Source organism: Bubalus bubalis, chromosome 17 (assembly GCF_019923935.1).
Source record: "Bubalus bubalis isolate 160015118507 breed Murrah chromosome 17, NDDB_SH_1, whole genome shotgun sequence".
NCBI classification, from domain to species: domain Eukaryota; kingdom Metazoa; phylum Chordata; class Mammalia; order Artiodactyla; family Bovidae; genus Bubalus; species Bubalus bubalis.
The window spans coordinates 55839044-55851770 of NC_059173.1; positions in this window are offsets into that span (position 1 = coordinate 55839044).

Below are 12727 nucleotides of genomic sequence, written 5' to 3' on the forward strand. Positions count from 1 at the left end.
ATTAAAGTATTCTTAGTAAAGAATCAGAACACAACATATGTAGAGGCCAGAGGAGTCTGATAGAGTCTGTGTGTGAAGGCAGAAGAATGTGCGAAGTGCAATTTGCTTATTTTCCCAAGCTACACTGAGAGGCTTAGTGTAAAGCTGCAAGCCTTTCCAGATTCTCAGTTCTTTCTCCTCCTCTCAGAGTATCTGCTGGGCTCCACCACAGTCCCTCCCCTTCGCTGAGCAGCAGGCAGTAAATTGGCATTTGCTGGCAGTAAGCTAGGGCAAATGTAAGGTTCATCTTGTTAGTTTCTCATCTCGTAGGGATCACCATCCCCTTCATTACCTAATATCCTGTGTCTTGAAAACTGTTATTTCATGTATTTTGTCCCTGTTTTTTTTCCGAGGTGGGGGAGTATCCTGGTCCCTGCTTCTGCATTCTGCCTGGGGTGTTGTCATAATCTATATACTTAACTCCATAGAAACTTCTTCTCCAGAGCTGACTGTTCTTTGAAATATTTTCCATCCACATTTATAGGGATTCTGTTACTATTTTTAATCCATCAAAGAACAAAGGGAGGAAAAAAATCTCCTCATAGTACTGTGCATATCTATTCCTAACTCTATTAACTTGGTTGTATTAATAATCTCACCTTTAAAAAATTCTTGACAGGTTTCCATTAGTAAAACAATAATAATTCTTACTACCAACTTTACATTTAGGCAATGTGTTTCAAAATTATATTGATTTCAGGTTTAATATAAATATGTTTTTACTTGTCAGGAGAAATCATGACAACCAGTGACTGTTGTTTTTATTTAAAAAAAAAAATGTTGGCTATGCCACTTGGCATGTGGAATCTCAGGTCCCTGACTAGGGATCGAATTCACACCCCCTGCATTGGAAAAGCAGAATCTTAACCTTGGACTGCCAGGGAAGTCCTCATTATTATTATTTTTTTAATTAATTTATTTTATTTTTAAACTTTACATAATTGTATTAGTTTTGCCAAATATCAAAATGAATCTGCCACTCATTATTTTTATCTTTTAAAAAATGTTTGGCAGTTACATTTTCATATTCATAGAAGAAAAGTCCTAAGGCTAATGTGGTGAGAATCCTGTAGTTTTGATTCTCTTGGGGGAGCATTTTGTTATTAATTTCTATACCCTGAAAAGTTAAGCATCTGTGTCTTCATGGTGGTGGAGAGAATAGGATAAATAGAAAAGCAGTGCTCTACAGATCTATAGCAGGTTTACAAGTTAGAAAGAACCCTAAGCGTCATCAAGCTTAGTTTCCCACTCTGTTCAGGAGTCTTCTGTAGATTGTTAATGTTAATCTCAAACTATGATCCAAATAGGGAAAGGAGTACGTCAAGGCTGTTTATTGTCAGCCTGCTTATTTAACTTATATGCGGAGTACATCATGAGAAACGCTGGGCTGGAAGAAGCACAAGCTGGAATCAAGATTGCTGGGAGAAATATCAATAACCTCAGATAGGCAGATGATGCCACCCTTATGGCAGAAAGTGAAGAAGAACTAAAAAGCCTCTTGATGAAAGTGAAAGAGGAGAGTGAAAAAGTTGGCTTAAAGCTCAACACTCAGAAAACTAAGATCATGGCATCTGGTCCCATCACTTCATGGCAAATAGATGGGGAAACAGTGGAAACAGTGTCAGACTATTTTTTTTGGGTTCCAAAATCACTGCAGATGGTGATTGCAGCCATGAAATTAAAAGATGCTTACTCCTTGGAAGGAAAGTTATGACCAACCTAGACCGCATATTAAAAAGCAGAGACATTACTTTGTCAACAAAGGTCCATCTAGTCAAGGCTGTGGTTTTTCCAATGGTCATGTATGGATGTGAGAGTTGGACTATAAAGAAAGCTGAGCACAGAATGATGCTTTGAACTGTGGTGTTGGAGAAGACTCTTGAGAGTCCCTTGGACTGCAAGGAGATCCAACCAGTCCATCCTAAAGGAGATTAGTCCTAGGTGTTCATTGGAAGGACTGATGTTGAAGCTGAAACTCCAATACTTTGGCCACCTGATGTGAAGAGCTGACTCATTTGAAAAGACCTTGATGCTGGGAAGGATTGAGGGCAGGAGGAGAAGGGGATGACAGAGAATGAGATGGTTGGATGGCATCACTGACTCAATGGACATGGGTTTGGGTGGACTCTGGGAGTTGGTGATGGACAGGGAGGCCTGGTGTGCTGTAGTTCATGGGGTCACAAAGAGTCGGACACGATTAAGGGACTGAACTGAACTGAACTGATTGCAAAACTGCTTTTTTTTTTGAACTGCATATAGTTATGTCTATAGCTTAATAGGAAATGAATATTATCATACAGAATAAAGTTAATCATCTGTACCTGAGACTTAAATAGATAGGATCATGGGATCCTGACTCATGCATAGAGTTTTAGATTTTTGGCATCATTAGAAGTCTGTCTTAGTGCCATAGGCAGAATAATGGCTTCCTGAAAAAGTCCACATGGTAATCCCAGGAAACTGAATATGTTATGTTACATTGCAAAGAGGAATTAAAGGAGCAAATGGAATTAAGTTTGCTAACCAGCTGATCTTAAAATATGGAGATTATTTTGTGTTGCTTGGATGGGCCTAATGTAATCACCAAGATTCTTAAACTTGAGGAGGGGGCAGAAGAAAAGGTTTCAGTGATGGGAAAAAAAAATCAGGTCTCCCTTGATGTCTTTGATACTGAGGAAGGAGACTACAAGCCAAGGAGTACGGGAAGCCTGTAGAATTGGAAAAGGCAGGGAACTGAATTCTCCCCGGGAACCTTCAGAAAGGAGCACAGCCTCACCAACACCTTCAGTTTAGCCCAATGAGTGTCAGATAACTCACCTACAGAACTGCCAGGAACAAGTTTCCACTGTTCTAAGCCACTAAACTTGCTATAGTTTTGTTACAGCAGCAATAGGAAAGAAAGAGTCATTCCCAAAACTTTAAATGAAAGTGTTAATTTAACACTTTGGCCTGTTTCTATAAATTAGAATAAAAAATGTTTTCGCATAGAATAGTTTGTATTTCCAAACAAAACTGAAATGCTCCCAGAGTTTACTGGGAAGTAATTATTAGATTAAGCCACAGGTTAGACGCAGAAATTCTAGTGATGCCACCCCTCAAAAAAGAGAAAATAGAGGGCGGCAAACATCTTCCACAATATCAGCACATTGTCTGAGAGCGTTTACATTCATGAAGAAATTGAAAGCTGACTCCTGAATCTATACTTTTTGAGATACTCTTGCCAGGCTGCAATGAAAACCAAAGATGCTCAATTACTGAGACTGGCAGTCATCATGGCTGTCAAATTTGGTCTCTGGAGTTCTTTATTCCATATTGCCTATGAGGTTTTTGTAGACCAATGAGGGCTAAGTCATTAATGAAATTTCAAAATGAGCTCATTCTAAACATTAGGGAAGTAAGATTTTTATTACAGTACAACTTTCTTGGGCTAGATTTATGTTGAAAATCCCACACTTGAGTTCTTATAAGAAAATGTACAGAAAAAAGAGAAATGATCTGCGGCTGTTTTTCATATTCGAGACCTTGCACAGCCCTGAGAATGCAACTGTGGACTCTGATGAGTCCATGGGATGGACTAGTTATAAGAGCATAGCTATTTTTATGTAAAATCTATGTGCTTAACACAGGTGTAAAATAGAGTAAAAATAGCTGTAGACTCAACATAGCTCATGCAACTGTGAAGCAAAAACATTTTTTACATAGTTAATTCCAGGAAATGATTACCATATACAAGAACCGCAACTCAAAATATGCAGGACTCATGTACACATACACATTGCTATTTTAAAGTCTGAGATTTACATGTTACCTGTGTAGCATCTCTGTAAATTTATATATTTCTCACATTTTGTAAGTTTGGCCTCAGATACCAAATTTTTCTTAGCTTCCTAAAGAAAAAAAATGGTGTTTAAAAAAAAAAACACAGTGAAAGAAAGGTTCCCATAGTCTATATAGTTTTGGTCTTTAAATAATATCTGGTGCCAACTACTGTCTGAGTCCATGAGTTTATAATATACCCGATGAACTCATCAAATTAACTTCCTTTGCTGATAACATCTCTGTTTTTAAAAAGAGATATACTTAATGCTACCAGACAATCATGGGAAAAAAAGAAGTAGTGTCATTAAAGTTTTATTTGGCTGGAAACTCTTTGTTGGATAAAAAGAAAGTTTAAAGAAAATATTTTTTCTCTGAATTTCAGTCTGGAATGCCACCCAGGCCTCTCCACCCAGCTTTGAACTGGAGTCTAAAAAAGATGTTTGATCTTCTTTGTCTTTCAACGTGACAAAATGTCCTTCTTTGAAATCTCCTTTTTGCTTTATGTGTGCTTGTTAATGTGTTTTAGGAATGTAAAACTCTTGGGGTAATGTACAAGTATTTTTTGCTTAACCTTTGAACACTCTCCTAAGTGTCTACTCCACCAAGTTTGCATTCCCTAAATATTTCTCATTAAAATCTTATTCATCTTGTAGTTTGGAAATAATGATTTCTTGTTTTTAGCTTCTTCACTTGGAGCCTTTAAAAAATAAAAATTCTCCAAAGTAACATTTCCTTGCATTCAACAAATATTTCTTAAGCCCTTCTGCATGGCAGTAGTTAATGTTCGGTGAAAGATTAGTTGACGTAGCCCACGTGATCAAATTCTGTGGTTGATATAAAAAAAAAAACTTAAAAGTGATTCATGGATTTTTTAAAAAAGTATACTTTTATTGCGGAGAAGGCAATGGCACCCCACTCCAGTACTCTTGCCTGGTCTTCTCTGACTCGGTGGTTAGCTTTCAGTAGGAGGCCTCTGTTGTTGCCTTAATTTTTGTTGAAATAAAATGGATATAAAAATATTCTGATTTTAGATCAAACATCCATCAGATTCTGCTTTAGCAGAAAGCCTACTGCCATTAGGAAGAACAGATAAGCTGCTAAGAGAGCCACTAATAAGTAAGAATATGTAGTTCAAATAAATGCACTTGCATAACACTTTACACTATATCTCAAATAATAAGGCATTCAGTGATAAAATTAGATATTTGTCCCCCCTGGCATTTTTCATTTACTCACTTTTCATTTTAAAAAGGCACTTCTTTTGGATTGCCTTCAGAGGATTCCTGACTCAGCAGATGTCTACTAATACCAGAGTACAAGACTGCCAAGACCTTCATTTTTATTTCAACCATGAGCTGAATCTAGAAATAGACAACCGAGTATACTGCTATATTACAAACTATGTCACGGAGACACTGTTTTTAAGGATACCTAGAGAGTACTCTTGCCTGGAAAAATCCCATGGACGGAGGAGCCTGGTGGGCTGCAGTCCATGGGGTTGCTAAGAGTCAGACACGACTGAGCGACTTCTCTTTCACTTTTCACTTTCATCCATTGGAGAAGGAAATGGCAACCCACTCCGGTGTTCTTGCCTGGAGAATCCCAGGGAAGGGGGAGCCTCATGTGCTTCCGTCTCTGGGGTCGCACAGAGTCGGACACGACTGAAGCGACTTAGCAGCAGCAGCAGCAAAGAGAGTGTTGTTCTTGGAATTTCCCTGGTGGTTCCGTGGGTAAGGCTCTGTGGTCACAATGCAGGGAACCTAGTTTCGATCCCTGGTCACAGAACTAGATCTTGCCTGCCGCAACTAAAGATCTCCCACGTGGCAGTAAAGATCCTGTACACCACAACTAAGACCCAGTGCGGCCAAGAAAATAGATGAATAGAGAGAGTATTATTCTTAACAGACTTGGGAAAATAAGGAAAATCAAGGTGACTGTGGCAGAGAGTGAGAAGGCCCTGCCACCCACAAGAGGAGGAAAAAATGAACCTCCACAGGGCTCCCTGGCCTGGTAGGAGGGCTGCTGGGTGAACCTCGAAGTGGTTGGTGGGGCTGCAGCCACCATGCAGCTTTGGTAGAAGAGGGAAAATACCCTAAAGAGGATTTTGGTCTGTAGCGTCACTCCCCATTCACTCTTCTTAAGGCCAATCTGGCTTCTACCCGACCCCATTGACCACTTTTTAGAGACTGTTTTCATGGAGCGTACTGTGATCGCCATGCCCTACATCCAGGGATCGCCTCCCTGTTATCTCACTTAGCCTATCCTCAGGCTTTTACACAGATGGCTGCTATTTTCCTCTCAAACATTTTTCCTGTGTTTTCCATTATATCACACCTTTTGCCTCACTGTCCATTCCTGTTCTTCCTTGCTGGCCACATCTCCTTTCTCCACTTTAAATGCTCTATTAAAAGCTGTTCTAAGTAAATATATACATTCTACATTCTGTATGTATAAGCATATATATTCTACCTATATAACCTCATCCCCTCCCAAGGCTTTAATTTTATCTTCTGAATATATGGTGACTTCAAAACACAAAGCATTTTTCATAAAAGTGTTTAAAATATAAACACCTGAAATATACACACTTTAAGAGATATAAACTAGCTAAATCTATGCTTAATTGTTACTTTGATAGTACATATTAGCAATTACATGTTATATAAAGGCACATTATAAAGTAATGTAGAGGTATTACTTTTCCCATTCTTACAGTCCATGAAATAAATACATGCAGAATCTTCATTTGTGACCTTGGATATCAGTCTTTGTCATCACCATTTTCAAGTCAAGACGGTTTTCCTGAAAACATCCATCTTCACTTCCACTTAGGTTTTTAAGGTTTTGGAGTTTTTTAATATATAATTTTTAAAATATTTTAATATATTTTTTAAAGGTTACACTCCATTTACAGTTATAACAAAATGTTGGTTATATTCCCTGTGTTATATAATACACCCTAGGACCTATTTTATGCCCAGCAGTGTGAACTTGTCACTCCTCACCCATCTATTGCTTCTCTCTCCCCCCACCCCACCCGCAACTGGTAACCACCAGTTTGTTCTCCGCATCTGTAAGTCTGCTTCTTTTTTTGTTTTATTCACTAGATTGTTGTATTTTAGCCCTTTTGGAACTTTGTAGGATAATATCATTGGACATTTTATTCCATTAGGGATATCTGTACAACATTATTTGTACAACATTAGAACAGCTATTTTTTCATTTGTCTTGTAGATGCATATTTGTGATATCCACAATGTAGTCACTTTCTTTTCTACCTATATATATTCTACCTATATAACCTAACTTTGCTAAGAACTGAACATCGTTAACAATTAGCCACACAAAGACTGTGAACTTTCAGTTCACTAGATGTAATTTCAATAGGTGTGCTTACAAGGATACCTAACACTTATAATTGTGAGATCATACCTTCCATTATAGTTAAATTTATGGGTTATTTTTGCCTCCATTTTTATGAAAGGTGGCTTCCATGAGCATCTAAAACTAGAATTAATTGCAAATTATTATATATAGAATGAATTAACAACAAGTTCCTACTGTATAGCATAGGGAATTATATTCATATCCTGTAATAAACCATAATGGAAAGAATATGAAAAAGAAATACATACATATGTATAACTGAATCACTTTGCTATACAGAAGAATTTAACACAACATTGTAAATCAGCTATACTTCAATAAAATACATTTTAAGGAAAGTAGAGTTAATTGAAGTCCTTTGTGCCTGAGTTTTTCCTAAATATTACTACAATTCTCATATAGAGTTATCCACTAATCTGTTTTTGGTGCCCTTGAGATTTGTTTATTGCCTTTTGCACAGAAATAGAGCTGATTTCTGGTTTAAAAGTGTAATATTAAATATATTGAGTTGTCATATTATAATGCCATTTGTTCCTTTAAGTATAGGTTATAAATCTCTATTCTATTTATAAATATAACAAATGTTAACAGTCTTTTTAAGGGGCTTTTGAAAAATGTTTGTGTCTGTTTATAAGCTTAGTTAATAAAACATCTTCAAATATTATAAGCTGCATTTATAAATTTAATCTATTTGATTTCATTTTGAACTATATGTTACCTGGTTTTAGAGGATAAACATTCCCAAGTACTAAAAATGGTACAAATCTAACAAAATAAATGTATATGCCTGGTGAAACTCAAGTATTTTATGGTAATAAATCTTTCAGTACTATAATGTAGTAAGATGTAAGCCCCAATGCCAAAGCATAAATTATGCAGTTACAAATTTTAAATTGCCATTCAAATATGTCAAATTCTCCTAATCATTACAACCACATATATTACCAAAAAAGAACAGATTCATTCTTGATACAAAACTAGATATATTCTGGTCTTGAGTCTTCTTAATCTTCTTAAAATTTTAGATGTTACTCAGGTTGAAAAATCAGTGTTTATTTAGAAAGACAGCTACTGAGGTTATTGGGCTTCCCTGGTGGCTCAGGTGGTAAAGAATCCACCTGCAACAAGTGAGACCTGGGTTTGATACCTGGGTTGAGAAGATTTGCTGGAGAAGGGATAGGCTACCCACTTCAGTATTCTGGCCTGGAGAATTCCATAGACTGTATAGTCTGCGGGGTCGCAAAGAGTTGGACACGACTGAGTGACTTTCACTTTCACACACAGATTCATTCTTCACACAAAAATAGATATATATTCTGTATTGAGTCTCTTAATCTTCTTAAAATTAATTTTAAATGCTACTTGGACTGAAAAATAAATGTTTATTTAGAAAGACAGCTATTGAGATTATTTAGTACACATTCTCATCTGGGTTTGTGAACTGGCCAGAACCAATTTGTTATTTTTGGTAAATGTTCATTGCCACATGTAGCTAATAAATAGGTGAAAGCTCCTCCCCACAACCAGGAAATAATACAGACAGGAGTCAGACTAGATTCTGCCTGCCACACCAGTTTTCTAGTGAACAATTACTAAATCACATCACAGTAATTTAACATGTTCTGTAAGTCTACTGAAGTCACAGTTTTCTGTTCTTTGGGTGATCAATAACCTCTTACATGGGGCTTCCCAGGTGGTGCTAATGATAAAGACCCCGCTTGCTGATGCAGGAGACATAAAATACGTGGGTTCGATCCCTGGGTTGGGTAGATCCCCTGGAGGAGGGCACGGCAACCCACTCCAGTATTGCCTGAATCTCATGGAAAAAGGAGTCTGGTGAGCTACAGCCCATAGCGTCACAAAGAGTCAGAAATGAGGCAATTTAGCAAGTACACATGCAGCCTGTTATGTGAAAGATTTAAGGCAAATTCAGCAATATTCTTGTGTCAGGAATTGGCTGGTCATCTATTGGAGACAGGCAACCAAGAATCCTAGAACCACCAGCTGGACATGAGATCATATAGGGATCCAGCCTTGGGTGCTCTACCTAAATGTGTAGGTTACATGGCTCTAGATGTTCATTCATCCAAATGTGGGGGAATGTTTCTAGAAGAGTCTAAATGATATCCTAAACAACTCTAAATTTATTCTGAACATCACTAACTTTTGTGAAGGAAAAGCCTGTTTCTTACATATGTTATGCAAATTATCAAAGCCCTAACTTTGCTAAGAACTGAACATCGTTAACAATTAGCCACACAAAGACTGTGAACTTTCAGTTCAGTGCTTGCTAACTACACCTGAAATGTGAATTTCAGATTTAGGCAACTGGCCTTCCTCATGTAGACTGAAACAAATCAAAACAAATTTATATCACTGGTTATACTCAACAATTTAAAATAAATTATACATATAAATACACTGGTGAAAGAGGCATACTCATTAAGGAAGAGAATTACTATCCTAATTAACTGAGTTTACATACAACCAGAGATTCCAGCCATAAGCAGACTGGAGTCCTGTCAGTCACTATGATGGAATACATAGAACTTTAGTTACTATGTCCATGACTTTCCAAATCGAAGTAGATGTGTAGCCTTGTTATTTGGATTCATATTATATATACTGCTTAACTTTTTATCATACCCATAGAAATTAGGATGTCCTACTCAGCTTGATCACTTGACTGGATTTTTCATTTCTTTGGCTTTTTGGAAGCATAATGAATACAGATACTTTTTATCTTTAAAGATTTTTAAATCTGATGTTGTCCTGTTTTTACATATAATTTCAGGCTTCTCAAATTCTCTTATGGCTATTTCTATTAATTTAATTTTACTTATTTCTCACGGCTTTGTCTGACTTCTGGTTGTTGTCCAGTCGTTCAGTCACATCCAACTCTTTGCGACCCCACGGACTGAAGCATGCCAGGCTTCCCTGTTCTTCACGATCTCCTGGAGCTTGCTCAAACTCATGTCCATTGAGTTGGTGATGCCATCCAACCATCTCATCCTCTGTTCCTTCTCCTCTTGCCTTCAATCTTTCCTAGCATCAGGGTCTTCTCCAATGAGTTGGTTGGCTCTTGGCATCAGGTGGCCCAAGTACTGGAGCTTCAGCTTTAGCATCAGTCCTTACAATGAATACTCATGCTTAATTTCCTTTAGGATTGACTGATTTGATTTCCTTGCAGTCCAAGGGACTCTCTAGTAATGACTTCTGATAAGGATTCATAAAATCAGTCTATGATATAATTGTTATTATGCCCCATCCTGTGAAACATCTCAGTATAGGAACTCCTCTTCCGAGCAATCATTTTTTTCAGAAGAAAACATACTGTGTTTTATTTAGGTATATATGGTACATACCAACAACCCCACACCTATGTCTAACCTAATCATGCTCCTGAATTCTATAGCTGTATTTCCAATCAGGTAGTAGACATTTCCACTTAAGTGATAATAAATATCTCAAGCAATCATGGGCAAAATCAAACCATTGAATTTTGCATCCCACTTACTCAATCTCTTCTTCTTTATGTCTCTCTCATGTCAGTACAAAGCATCAGCATCTATCCATACGCTCAGACCTAAAAAATCTACGGGTTACTCCTGATGTTTCTTTTTCTCTTTTCCATTTATCTCACCCCAACTACCCCCATCATCAATTTCTGCTGCCTCTACCTATAAAATAGATCTGAAGTCACCTATTTGAGTCACCATTATGTGTCAACAGGGTGATTTCAATATCTGGTAACTGGTCTGGTCTTTTATCCATTATTAATGCAGTGGTTTTATTAAAATTGAGATTAGATCTTTCTCCTATGCCCAACAGAGAAGGCACTGGCAACCCACTCCAGTACTCTAGCCTGGAAAATCCCATGGACAGAGAAGCCTGGTGGGCTGCAGTCCATGGGGTCGCTAAGAGTAGGGCACGACTGAGCAACTTCACTTTCACTTTTCACTTTCATGCATTGGAGAAGGAAATGGCAACCCACTCCAGTGTTCTTGCCTGGAGAATCCCAGGGATGGAGGAGTCTGGTGGGCGGCTGTCTGTGGGATCGCAGAGTCGGACACGACTGACGTGACTTAGCAGCAGCAGCAGCCTATGCCCAAAACTCTAAAATTTTGGAATAAAATCCAAACTCCCTACCTTGTCCTATGTGATAGGATCTTTACAGAGTCTCTGATCTCATCTCCCAGCCCTTTCCTTACTAACTAGATGCCAAACAAAGAGCTTCTACTTCCCTTAAACTCACTGAGCTCATTTCTGCTGCACGACCTTTGCCCTAACCCCTCTGAACAGAAATCCATTTCCTCTTATCATAGGACATTGACTCTTTTTGAATAATTAGAATTTCATTCTAAATTTTACTTCCATAGATAAATATCTCCTATCTTCCTAATCTAAAGTAGTGTCATTTCACACTATTTTAATACTGTCTACAGCACTTACCAAGACTTACATTTTAAAAAAATTTAATTCATTTTTTATTTTTTTACAGTAGACACTTGTTAGTTATCTATTTTAAATATAGTAGTGTGTACATGTCAACCCCAACCTTCCAATCTATCCCTCCTCCCCACTTTTCTCCCTTGGTAATTATAAATTCATTCAGAAAGTCTATGAGTCTATTTTTATTTTGTGAATAAATTCACTTGTGTCTTTATATTTAGATTCTGCATATAAGTGGTATCATATGATATTTGACCTTCTCTGTCTGATCTACTTCACTTAGTATGATCATCTTCAGATCCATGTTCACTACTTTTCTTCTCTAATAATATATGCAGATCATGTTTAGTTTTTCATTATTATATTGCCTGGGTATTTGAAGCACAGAGTCTTAACCACTGGGGTTTCCCAGATGGTGCTAGTGGTAAAGCACCTGCCTGCCAATGCAAGAGACATAAGAGATGTGGGTTCGATCCCTAGGTCAGAAAGATCCCTTGGAGGAGGGCATGGGAACCCACTCCAGTTTTTTTTGCCCGGAGAATCCCTTGGACAGAGGAGCCTGGCAGGCTACAGTCGATAGGGTTGCAAAGAGTTGGACACAACTGAAGCGACTTAGCACGCATGCACGTCTTAACCACTGGACCACAGGGAAGTCCCAATGGTGAATGGATTTTAAGTGGTATATTTTTAAGAGCCCCCTCTGGTACTGAGGGTTTCTGACCCAAGGGCAGGGTAAGAGTGGAGACCCAGAGTGCCATCAGGAATCAACTGCCATAGTCCAAGCAAGAGAGGATGATGGCCTGGACAAGGATGGTGGCAGTGGCATGGAGAGGAGGGAGGAGTTAGAGGTAGAACGGGGAGGTGGACTCAATAGGGCCTGTGGCTGGATCAGGTCCTAATGCGGAAGAGAGTGGGGGTTGGACAGGCAGGTTTCTAGCCAGAGCACCTGGGTGGGAGAATGGGCTGTTTTCTGAGTGAGGGAGCCTGGGAGAGGAGCAGCTGTTGTAGGGACAGATGCAGGAGAGATCTT